The 11256-nt window shown below is 39.4% G+C and overlaps 1 non-coding gene across 1 annotated transcript; it reads left to right on the forward strand.

Moving 5' to 3' along the window:
* Window positions 1-9096: 9096 nt before the first annotated feature.
* LOC141626030 (small nucleolar RNA R71) lies at window positions 9097-9203 on the forward strand. Its single transcript, XR_012535762.1, has one exon. It is a non-coding gene; the product is annotated as a small nucleolar RNA R71 (small nucleolar RNA).
* Window positions 9204-11256: the final 2053 nt, after the last annotated feature.

Consider the following 11256-nt stretch of genomic DNA (forward strand, 5'->3'; position numbering starts at 1 on the left):
TCATCCTACAATAATCACATAACAACTATCATAATACATCCTAATCTATTATACAATACAAAACCCCTTATTATTACCATCCAATTACCCATAAACACATACTAATTGCTAATTAATCAACCCAATTGAAAACCCCCAAAAGTTAGGGTTCATAAGACTAAAAAGGGTAGATCTTAACTTACAAATCAAGAGGAAGGAGGGAGGAAGGTGAGCAATCCACTAAACCAAGCTTCAATCCCCTAATATGGTGTTTGTGAGGGTTTTAGAGAGAAGGGAGAGAGTTTGGTTAGATAAGGAAGAAGATAGAAATGATTTTAGGGTTAGGGAAGAAATGGTTTAAATCCCGTGTTCTGAAACAGCGTCACTCAACCGAGTGCCGAGTCCACTTGATCTAGTGGACTCACTCGGTCGAGTGACGAGTCCACTCGGTCGAGTGTGTAATACTACGGAATTTGTTAAGCTGTATACTCGACCGAGTAGAGCCTACTTGGTCGAGTAGTGTTAATTGTGGAGTATGTTTTGGTTCTGCCGAGGAATACTCGGCCGAGTATGGGGAATACTCGACCGAGTAGAGGATACTCGGCCGAGTATAGCTTTACTCGACTGAGTATCCGGTCTGGCAGGTGTTATTGATCGAGGCCATTTCGTGTTCACAATTAAGCATATGTGGTCGTTGGTCAATGGTCGATACAAAACACAATTTATACTTCACAAACAACTCTACAATTAGTAAAGAGGCAAGTAAAGGTCGGATCCCAAGGGACGGGTATTGAAATGAGAATTCTATTGTAACTAGTAGTGTCTAAGGGGTGTCACAATTTGGGTTGATGTAGAAGGTTACTAAACTAAAATAGCAATGAAAATAAACTAACAAGGTAAATAAAATAAGGGGTGTAAACAATTGATTAAAAGCACTAGGGTGTCATGGGTTCATAGGGGAATCATGGGATATGATCATACAAACATGTTCTCAAATTATAAGCAAGCAATTATTGTTGTGATGGATTGAGTTGGGTTATATCTTACAATCCTAGGAAAGTTTGGGTCCCGGAGCCGAATCGATTAGATTGTACAACACCTACAAGTCGACTTAATCTTTCCTACTCAACACATGCATGGTCTAACAAGACTCGAGTTGGGTTATGTCTTACAAGTCAAGTTGAAGGGATAGAAGATGATAGTAAATGCAAGGATTCATAGGCTTAGCATTTCATCAAATATAACATGTGCATGTATTAAGATCAAAACAAGCAAATAAGATATGAAAGCATATTAATTTAAGCATGAATCATTCCCCATGTTGGTTTCCCCTAATCACCCATTAAACCCTAGCTAAGAGACTACTCACTCATTATCATATTGATCATGCTAGAAAGGTTGTCAATCATACTAACATAATGAAACATGATGAATAAATGAAAGTAATTAGCAATAATTAAAAAGGGATTAAGAGATTATACCTACTAATGATTCCAATAATAAAGCAAGAATAATAGAAGTACTTGAATCCTAGATTGAGAGGTTGTCAATCTCCCAATAATAACCCAAATAATCTTCAATTACCCAAAATAAAGTAAGAACAAGAGAGAGATTAAAGAACTAAAACTTGGATTAAAACTTGATTAATACTTGATTACAATATTGAAGAGAGATTTGATTGATATTAACTACACTAATTATTGATAATAAGAACATGCTCCTCTAATTAGCCTAATGGGGTATTTATAGTGAAAATTAGGGAGGATGCATTAGGGTTAACTAAGGGCTAAACTAGTAATTACACTTTTTAAGTTGAGCAAGGAGACTCCGGTATTTTCTGAGAGAAGGGCTTCTCTAATCGTAGCTTTGAAGAATGAAAACGTGCTGTACTGAAATCCGTGCGGATGGGAGTCGGGACGGCCGGATCTGGGTGGAGAATCCGAGCGGATCCTTGGGCAAGACGCTCGGATTGGCGAGGGGGAATCCGAGTGGATTCCTTTGAGGGACGCTCGGATTGGGCTGGACGGACGGGCGGATTGTATACAATCCGTTCGGATTGTCTGGCAGCGTCAATTCTTCTTCTTTTCTTCCCTTTTCTTCATGAATTCCTTGGGGATTTCCTTGGGGACTCAAGGATCCTTTTCTCAACAATGCTCTTCTACTATGCTATGTACAAAGGCCTTCTAGTCTTGTCTCTCCTTGATGCTTGGTCATTGAATACGATCAATTTAGCCTCGTTTTGCCACGAAAATGCAAGATTCTTACTCCTTTCCTACCAAGGGATCAAAATCTCAAAGAATATGCAAAACAAAGAACTAAAGATAAGAAATGACCCAAATAGGCACTAAAAAGCATGGAAACAATGGTAATTCGGGGGCTAAATATGCGCCAATTATGGTCACATCAAATATCCCCAAACCGAACCTTTGCTCGTCCCGAATAAAGAGGTGACAAAGACTAGGACCAATACTAACCTAACCTAATAATAATAGCCGATATGAGACAATTAGCGGGTCTCACTCCGCCCCTTCAACTCACAACAAGACAACCATGAGGTAGGATGCCTTCTTGCAAGGCAAGGTGGGTCTTGCCAAAATGGCGACACATCCAAACATTAAGCACACAAAAATCACATAATGGATGCATCTATAAAAAGAATAGCCACTTTCCTCATCTAAGTGGCGGAAATTATCTACAAGGGAAGCAATTCAAGGGTACACAATCCTTCATAGATGCAATTTGTTCAAACTACTAAGCCTAGAAGGATACCAATAAATCACCTCCAAAAGGTGTCTAGCTAGGGTACCTTTGTCCTCAATCGTTAAATGCTTTTGTCAAGAGTAGACTCCCTATGGTGTTAGAAACACTAGAGGATCGCGGAATTCCCCCTCTTGCCTAGACAAGAAGAAGGGTCGTCCCCTCTCTACCATGCACAAAAATGGATACGATGGATAAAGGGATCGATAGATATTTGAGTTTCATTTTGGGAGTTTGCTTTCATTTTTGTTTTTCCCCCCAATTTCATTTGGCATTTGACATTTGAGAACACTTTCTTGCCATTTCTTTTTGATTTTTGGCATTTCAATACTTGACAACTTTTTGCATTTCTTTTTGAACATTTTCAAAGTCACCCCAATTAGTAACGAGGGTGCCTTGTATTTGAAGCTTAGGAGTTCTATTTTTGCTCCTCTTTTCATTTGATGCATTTTTGCAAACTTTCTTTTACTTTCATTTCATTGAACTCAAATTGATTTCTTTTTGTGCCCATTCCCTTTGATGACAAAAATGTGGTAGAACATGGATGAATGATAGAAGTATGCATGGTTTCAAGGGTCACCTTGGAATAAACGGTAGCCAAGGAGTTATCACACCACAAGGTACTCTTGACTAGGCCTTAAACCATGGGTCAAAGGATACTAGCATGACACATCCTAGGGTGTTTTACAAGTATTCTAACAAGAAAAGTCTTAAGAACAAAAAGCATCTACTAGGGCCTATATATACTTGTCAAGCTTCCCAAATAGACGGTTCACAAAATTTTATAACATGCAAACTACATGCCATGATGCAACTAACATATACACATCCTAATGCAAGTGATTCTACCAACTAATATGCCATATAAACTAAATGCAAGTCCTAAGTTCACATTTGTTTTTACCGCATCAATCAAAATAAAGCCACATAGTCATTAACATAAAGAGGAAAAAGGAGATTGGAAAGATCATACCATGTGGTCTTCAATATCCTCATGTCTCGGATGTGGCGTAGTCAATCAAAGTGAACAAGGATAAACGAACACAATATATACAAGACAATATATACAAAGGAAATGAACTTGTTTTTGGTTTTTCAATTTTTCAAATTTTTATGATTTTTTTGAAATTTTTCAATTTTTATGGTTTTTGAATAAAAGTCAAGTGTTAGAATTCCCATCCCCACACTAATATGGGCATTGTCCTCAATGGCCAAAATGATGGAAATTATGCAAAAATGATGCATGATTTCTATACTAAATCCAATTCTACACTAAGCTATACTACATGATGCATGGTTTTTGCTATGACGGAGAGGATAATTTAGATTACCTCCCGTTGTGTATGCATTAACTTCCCCAAACCAAATAAGACACTATGGCTAATGTCAAAGCATGGGTATAGTTCATGCACACACTATGCTATGCATGAAACTAGATTGTCATTTTGGATTTTCAAAAATGGGAACAATAAAGTAAGAACACCTCAATGGAACCGAGGTGTGAGTCCTTTGATGTTGCTAGGACTAAACCAACAATGATCAAAATGAAATAAAATACAAAGAGATATAGACAAACCATGGGAGTGTAGGAGTCTCCAAGGCTAGTCTTCCATCATGCTATTATCATCACCACTTCCCTCATGAGAAGCGGTCACATTGCCACTTTCCTTGGCACTTTCTTCATTATCTTGCTCATCATCATCTTCACCATCTCTTTCTTCATCTCCAATTGCTTCTTCCTCAATATTATCATCAATTTCTTCACCATTTCCAACAACCTCATTGTCTTCCACCACGTCCCTTGATGCACCCGGAAACAAGGCTTCTTTATCCGCCCAACTAGGCAAAGGACAAGATGGATCAAGGAGTCCTTGCCTAGCTAGATGTAAGAGGGGAGGATATTGAGCCAAATAAGCATTCTTACGATCTTCATAAGCTTCCTTGTGCATGGCTTGCATAAGAAGAGTTACATAGTCTTTTCCAATTTCAATTCCTTGCGGTTTGAACTCTTCATACACAAAGGGGTAAGGCGGTATAACAATGGAAGAGGAGGGAGTTTCATGATCACCCTTTTGTTGTTGAATGATGTACTCGGCTTCTTCGGATAGGGGAAGTAAATAGTTGGTCCGGTGGACACTAAGACGACAAATCTTTGCGGGTAAAGTGAATGATCGAGCCTCACTAGTAAGCCACCCATACTTGGTGTCAAGGGGATTGTGAGCAACCCACTTAAACTTGTTAATCATGATGGACATATCAATAAGATGGCCACCTTCCTTTGCCTTGTACTTGTTATCCTTATTGAAATTAGGATCAAAGTGCCTTGCTAGGACCTTGACTAGGCCGCCATTAACAATAACGGTTGTACCCTTCTTCCCACTATCTACATGGAGCCATCTATCAACCAATAGCCTCAAAGAATTGTAAGGCTTGGTGTGAATTATTCCAATATTCAAGGTTGATTCAAGGAGAATAAAATCGAGTCCCGTGAAATGATTGGTGTATTTCCTAGCAATTATGGTATTTCCCACAACTTTGTGCCATACTCTTATGCCCGGATGATGGACCAAAAGAGCACGACAAGCATGAAAATCTTCAAATTTCTTCCCGGAGATTGCCTCCCAAAGAGGCTCGGGGTCATACTTCCTATATTGCTTATAAAATTTATGTTCATCGCTAAGACCCAAAATTTCACCCAATTCCGGAAAGGTAATGCGTCTACTAGTGTTAGCTAGACGAAACTCAATATTTTCCCTATTCTCAACTTTTGTCACTTTTAAAGAACTGAAGAATTCCAAGACAAGGGAGGGGTATGTTACTTCCTTCATTTCAAACAATTTCTTCAAACCCATGGCATTGAAAAAGGCTTTTGTTTGTTCAAGAACACCCAATTTCTCCAAAGCATCTTTACATATGAATTTGGTGGATTGAATTTGTTTCATAGCAAACTTGACAAATGTATTTCTATGGGTATCGGAAATGAAAGTTACCTCCGGAAAATGCAAGAGTTGATCGATTACCGGAGTAGAAGGTGATGCTTCCATAGAAATTTGTTGTTGTTGTTGCACTTCCAAGATTGGTGTTGATACCACCATTGCCAAAGCTTTCTTTGTTTGTAGAGCTTTTTGCCTTTGAGAGAGAGCCTTTGCTTTTGGTGCCTTTGGTGCCTTTGTCGCTCCCTTTGTTCTTGCCATTTGATGAACTAACCAAGAAAAGAGTCAAAAATCTTCAATTTGTAGAATGCCCAAATCGATTTGAAGGTAAAAGGCTTTGCCTTTATGAAAACAAAAATCGACTCAAAGGTGAAGATTTTGTTCTTGGTTTTGATTGTTATTGAAGATGGAGTGATTGATTTGTTGTGTGAAAGATGGTTTGATTTGATTTTGGTGGATTTTGTTGAGGGTTTTTGTTTTTGAGATGGAGAGGATGAGGGTTTTGATGTTGTGGGTAGTGTTTATGAATGAATGAATGAATGAATGAAGGTGGGATGGGTTATAAAGGAGTCGAGATTTTTCAAGACGCAGGGACAATCCGTGCGGATTTGGGCGCAATCCGTGCGGATTCTTCAGCTTCAAAATTTTCAAAATCCCGCCTAGAGACGGGCGGATTCTGGGGAATCCGCTCGGATTCTTCTGTGATGGGACGGGCGGATTTCGTGCAGGACGGACGGATTCTAGTCCAGAGATTTTTCTTTGTTTTTCTTCAGCTGCAAGACGGGCGGATTGTTCACAAGACGGACGGATTACGTGAGACGGGTGTCTTTCCGTAAATCCGCTCGGATTCTTTGTGATCAAGAAAATTTGCAATTTCAGCTCGGCCCAAGACGGGCGTCTTCTCGACAGACGCTCGGATCTTCTTCAGACGGGCGGATTCTCAGGAATACGCTCGGATTGGTCCTTGTGTACACGGATTCAGTTCCATCCGTGCACAAACGCATTCCCTTATCATTCTTTCTTTCTTTCTTTCAAATATTGTGTTCTTCATTTTGGGGGCACTACTAAGGCATGAATAGCCTAGGCAATTGCCATCCCCACACTAAGGTAAAGCACTACAAATCAATTAAAATAGTTAATCCCTCCCTCACTTCTCTCTTTTCATGACAATTATTTTGATCAAAGTAAATAAAATCCAAAAATGACAAAAATGCAATACAAAAATTGAAAAGTAAGTTAGGGAGTTAGAAATATTTACAAGTGGTGGTTTAGGGAGGACTCCACCAAACTCTCATTCTTGATGAGATGTCAAGGGGGCGTGTTCAAGGTGTTGTTGATGTTGCTCAACACCTTGAAGAAGTAATCAAAAGCTTGTTCATTGTTATGGTAGAGGTCCTCAATAGACCGTGGCCCTTGTTGTTGATCATGATCGATGGCATGCCCAATGTAGGGATTAAAGATCCCATCAAATTCGTCGTCCCAAAGACCACAAACTTCATTGAGTTGATCATTGAAAATCTCTTGCTTAGATGGAGACAACTCTCCCAATTTCTTCTCTTGGCCAATTAGGCCATCATCTTCTTCCTTGGTTGATTTTGATGAGCTTTGCAAGCTCTCCTTGTCACAATTCACTTGCTCTTTGAATGGAGCATCTTCAATTTTCTTCCTCCATTGGAGTTCCGATTTCTTCCTTTCATCTTTTCGGCTATAATGGTCAATCATGAAACATGGCTCATGCAAACGAGGAGCTCTCATGGTCTTGTCAAGATTAAAAGTTATGCTTTCATCTCCCACTTCTAGAGTGAGCTCTCCATGTTTCACATCAATCACCGCACCCGCAGTGTGTAGGAAAGGTCTTCCTAAGATGATTGGAATGTTGGAATCTTCCTCCATATCAACAATGACAAAGTCCACCGGGATGAAAAACTTCCCAATTCGCACGGGGACATCTTCCCATATCCCTAATGGTGTCTTCGTCGATCTATCGGCCATTTGAAGAGTGATATTGGTGCATTTAAGCTCTCCCATTCCCAACCTTTTACTCACCGAGTACGGCATGACACTCATACTAGCCCCTAGATCACATAAGGCTTTGTTGATCGTCGTGTCGCCAATGGTACACGGTATTGAGAAGCTTCCCGGATCCTTTAACTTTGGAGGTGAACTCCCTTGAAGTATTGCACTACTCACCTTAGTGAAGGCGATAGTCTCAAGTTTCCGGATCGACTTCTTCTTTGTGAGGATATCTTTCATGTACTTTGCATAGGCCGGAACGTGATTGATTAATTCCGTGAAAGGAATTGAGACTTCTAAGTTCTTCACAATTTCCATGAACTTTCCAAGTTGATCATCAAATTTGGGCTTGGCTTGACGACTTGGAAAAGGAAGTCTAATCACAATGGGCTCCTTCTCTTTGGCTTTGTCTTCATTTTTCTTTGAACTTTCTTCTTTTGATGGTTCCCCTTCTTTGGGGCTTTGCACGATTTCTTCCTTTTCACTAGCTTTCACAACTTCATCCTCAACTTGCTTCTTCGGTGCTTCATATCTTGTACCACTTCTCAAGTGAATGGCACTAACCGTTTCATGTCTAGGGGGGTTACTTTGAGGTGGTAATTGCCCCTTTTGTCTTTGTGAGCTTGAAGATGCTAGTTGGGTCAATTGTGTTTCCAACATCTTGGTGTGAGCTAGAATGTTGTTGATGGTGGTGTCTTTTGCTTGGCTATCTTTTTGCATTTGGGTGAAAAATTCTTGTTGATTCTTTTGCATTTGGAGGACCGCTTTTTGGACATCAAAACCTTGGTCATTGTGGTGATTGTATGGATTTTGATTTTGGTAGCCTTGGTTTTGATTGTAAAAGGGTCTTTGATTTTGATTTCTCATGGGTGGTGGAGTGTATGTTGTTTGAAGGTTTTGAACATTTTGGCTTTTGTATGAGAGATTTGGATGGAACTTGGTGTTTTCATTGTAAAAATTTGAATAAGGGGTACCACTTTTGTAAGCTTGGAAAGCATTAACTTGTTCGGTTGTTCCCCTACACTCACTTGAGTCATGACCCAAGGTTCCACAATTCTCACATATCCCACTTGGGATTGATGAGGATGCCGTCATGGCATTGACATGATGCTTTGATGATTTTGAGTTTTCCTCAAGTCTAGCCATAGCTTGTTCAAACTTCAAGTTGATTGTGTCAATGTGAGCACTAAGTTGAGCACCCAATTGAGTCACGGAGTCCACTTCATACTTTCCTCCTCTAGTAGCCTTGCGAGGTCTACTATATTGTGAATTATGGACCGCCATTTCCTCAATCTTGTTCCATGTTTGATTGTCATCAACTTCGGTGAACATTCCATTTGATCCCATATTGAGAATGTTCCTTGAATCTTCATATAAACCATTCCAAAATTGTTGCACTAAAAACCATTCGCTAAGTCCATGGTGAGGACATGAGCGACAAATACCTTTGAACCGCTCCCAAGCTTCATACAAAGATTCTTCATCCCTTTGCTTAAAACCCGTAATTTGAGCTCTTAGCATGTTCGTCTTTTCCGGTGGGTAGAATTTTTTGTAGAAAGCTAGAGCTAGCTTCTTCCAAGAATCTATTCCAAGGGTGGCCTTATCAAGGCCCTTCAACCATTGCTTTGCGGTGCCGATTAACGAAAAAGGAAATAAGACCCATCTTATTTGGTCTTGAGTCACGCCCGTTTGAGAGATAGCTTCACAATAATCGCAAAAGGTTTCCATATGAGAATGAGGGTCCTCACTAGGCATTCCCCCGAATTGGCTCCTCTCAACTAGTTGGATGAAGGCGGACTTGGCAATAAAGTTTCCGGTAAGATGTTGCGGGGTAGGAGTACCATTTGGTAGATCCTCCTCGGTGGGTATAGAGTGTGACGAGAATTTAGGCATTGTAGGTGGATTTTGTGTGGTATTGTTTAATGGGTTCTCTTCTCCTTCTATTGCGAAAGGATTGACAAACTCACTAGTGGGTTGAACAACTTCACCAACACCTCCCAAATTCCTCCTAACAAGTCTCCTATTATTCGTCAAGGTTCTTTCGATTTCACGGTCAAAAGGTAACAAATCTCTTTGTAACCTTCTAGACATGCAAAAAAATCAAACAACTCGAAAACAATTAGAACAAACCTTGAGGAGTTTTACTTCCCCAAGGTGAAAAAGACACAACTAATAACAATAAAAGAAATCTTAAATCAATTAAACACCGTCCCCTGCAACGGCGCCATTTTTGATCGAGGCCATTTCGTGTTCACAATTAAGCATATGTGGTCGTTGGTCAATGGTCGATACAAAACACAATTTATACTTCACAAACAACTCTACAATTAGTAAAGAGGCAAGTAAAGGTCGGATCCCAAGGGACGGGTATTGAAATGAGAATTCTATTGTAACTAGTAGTGTCTAAGGGGTGTCACAATTTGGGTTGATGTAGAAGGTTACTAAACTAAAATAGCAATGAAAATAAACTAACAAGGTAAATAAAATAAGGGGTGTAAACAATTGATTAAAAGCACTAGGGTGTCATGGGTTCATAGGGGAATCATGGGATATGATCATACAAACATGTTCTCAAATTATAAGCAAGCAATTATTGTTGTGATGGATTGAGTTGGGTTATATCTTACAATCCTAGGAAAGTTTGGGTCCGGAGCCGAATCGATTAGATTGTACAACACCTACAAGTCGACTTAATCTTTCCTACTCAACACATGCATGGTCTAACAAGACTCGAGTTGGGTTATGTCTTACAAGTCAAGTTGAAGGGATAGAAGATGATAGTAAATGCAAGGATTCATAGGCTTAGCATTTCATCAAATATAACATGTGCATGTATTAAGATCAAAACAAGCAAGCAAATAAGATATGAAAGCATATTAATTTAAGCATGAATCATTCCCCATGTTGGTTTCCCCTAATCACCCATTAAACCCTAGCTAAGAGACTACTCACTCATTATCATATTGATCATGCTAGAAAGGTTGTCAATCATACTAACATAATGAAACATGATGAATAAATGAAAGTAATTAGCAATAATTAAAAAGGGATTAAGAGATTATACCTACTAATGATTCCAATAATAAAGCAAGAATAATAGAAGTACTTGAATCCTAGATTGAGAGGTTGTCAATCTCCCAATAATAACCCAAATAATCTTCAATTACCCAAAATAAAGTAAGAACAAGAGAGAGATTAAAGAACTAAAACTTGGATTAAAACTTGATTAATACTTGATTACAATATTGAAGAGAGATTTGATTGATATTAACTACACTAATTATTGATAATAAGAACATGCTCCTCTAATTAGCCTAATGGGGTATTTATAGTGAAAATTAGGGAGGATGCATTAGGGTTAACTAAGGGCTAAACTAGTAATTACACTTTTTAAGTTGAGCAAGGAGACTCCGGTATTTTTTACGAGAGAAGGGCTTCTCTAATCGTAGCTTTGAAGAATGAAAACGTCTTTGTCATCAAATCCGTGCGGATGGGAGTCGGGACGGCGGATCTGGTGGAGAATCCGAGCGGATCCTTGGGCAAGACGCTCGGATTGGCGAGGGGAATCCGTGGA

This window comes from Silene latifolia, chromosome X (genome assembly GCF_048544455.1).
Source record: "Silene latifolia isolate original U9 population chromosome X, ASM4854445v1, whole genome shotgun sequence".
Lineage (NCBI taxonomy): Eukaryota > Viridiplantae > Streptophyta > Magnoliopsida > Caryophyllales > Caryophyllaceae > Silene > Silene latifolia.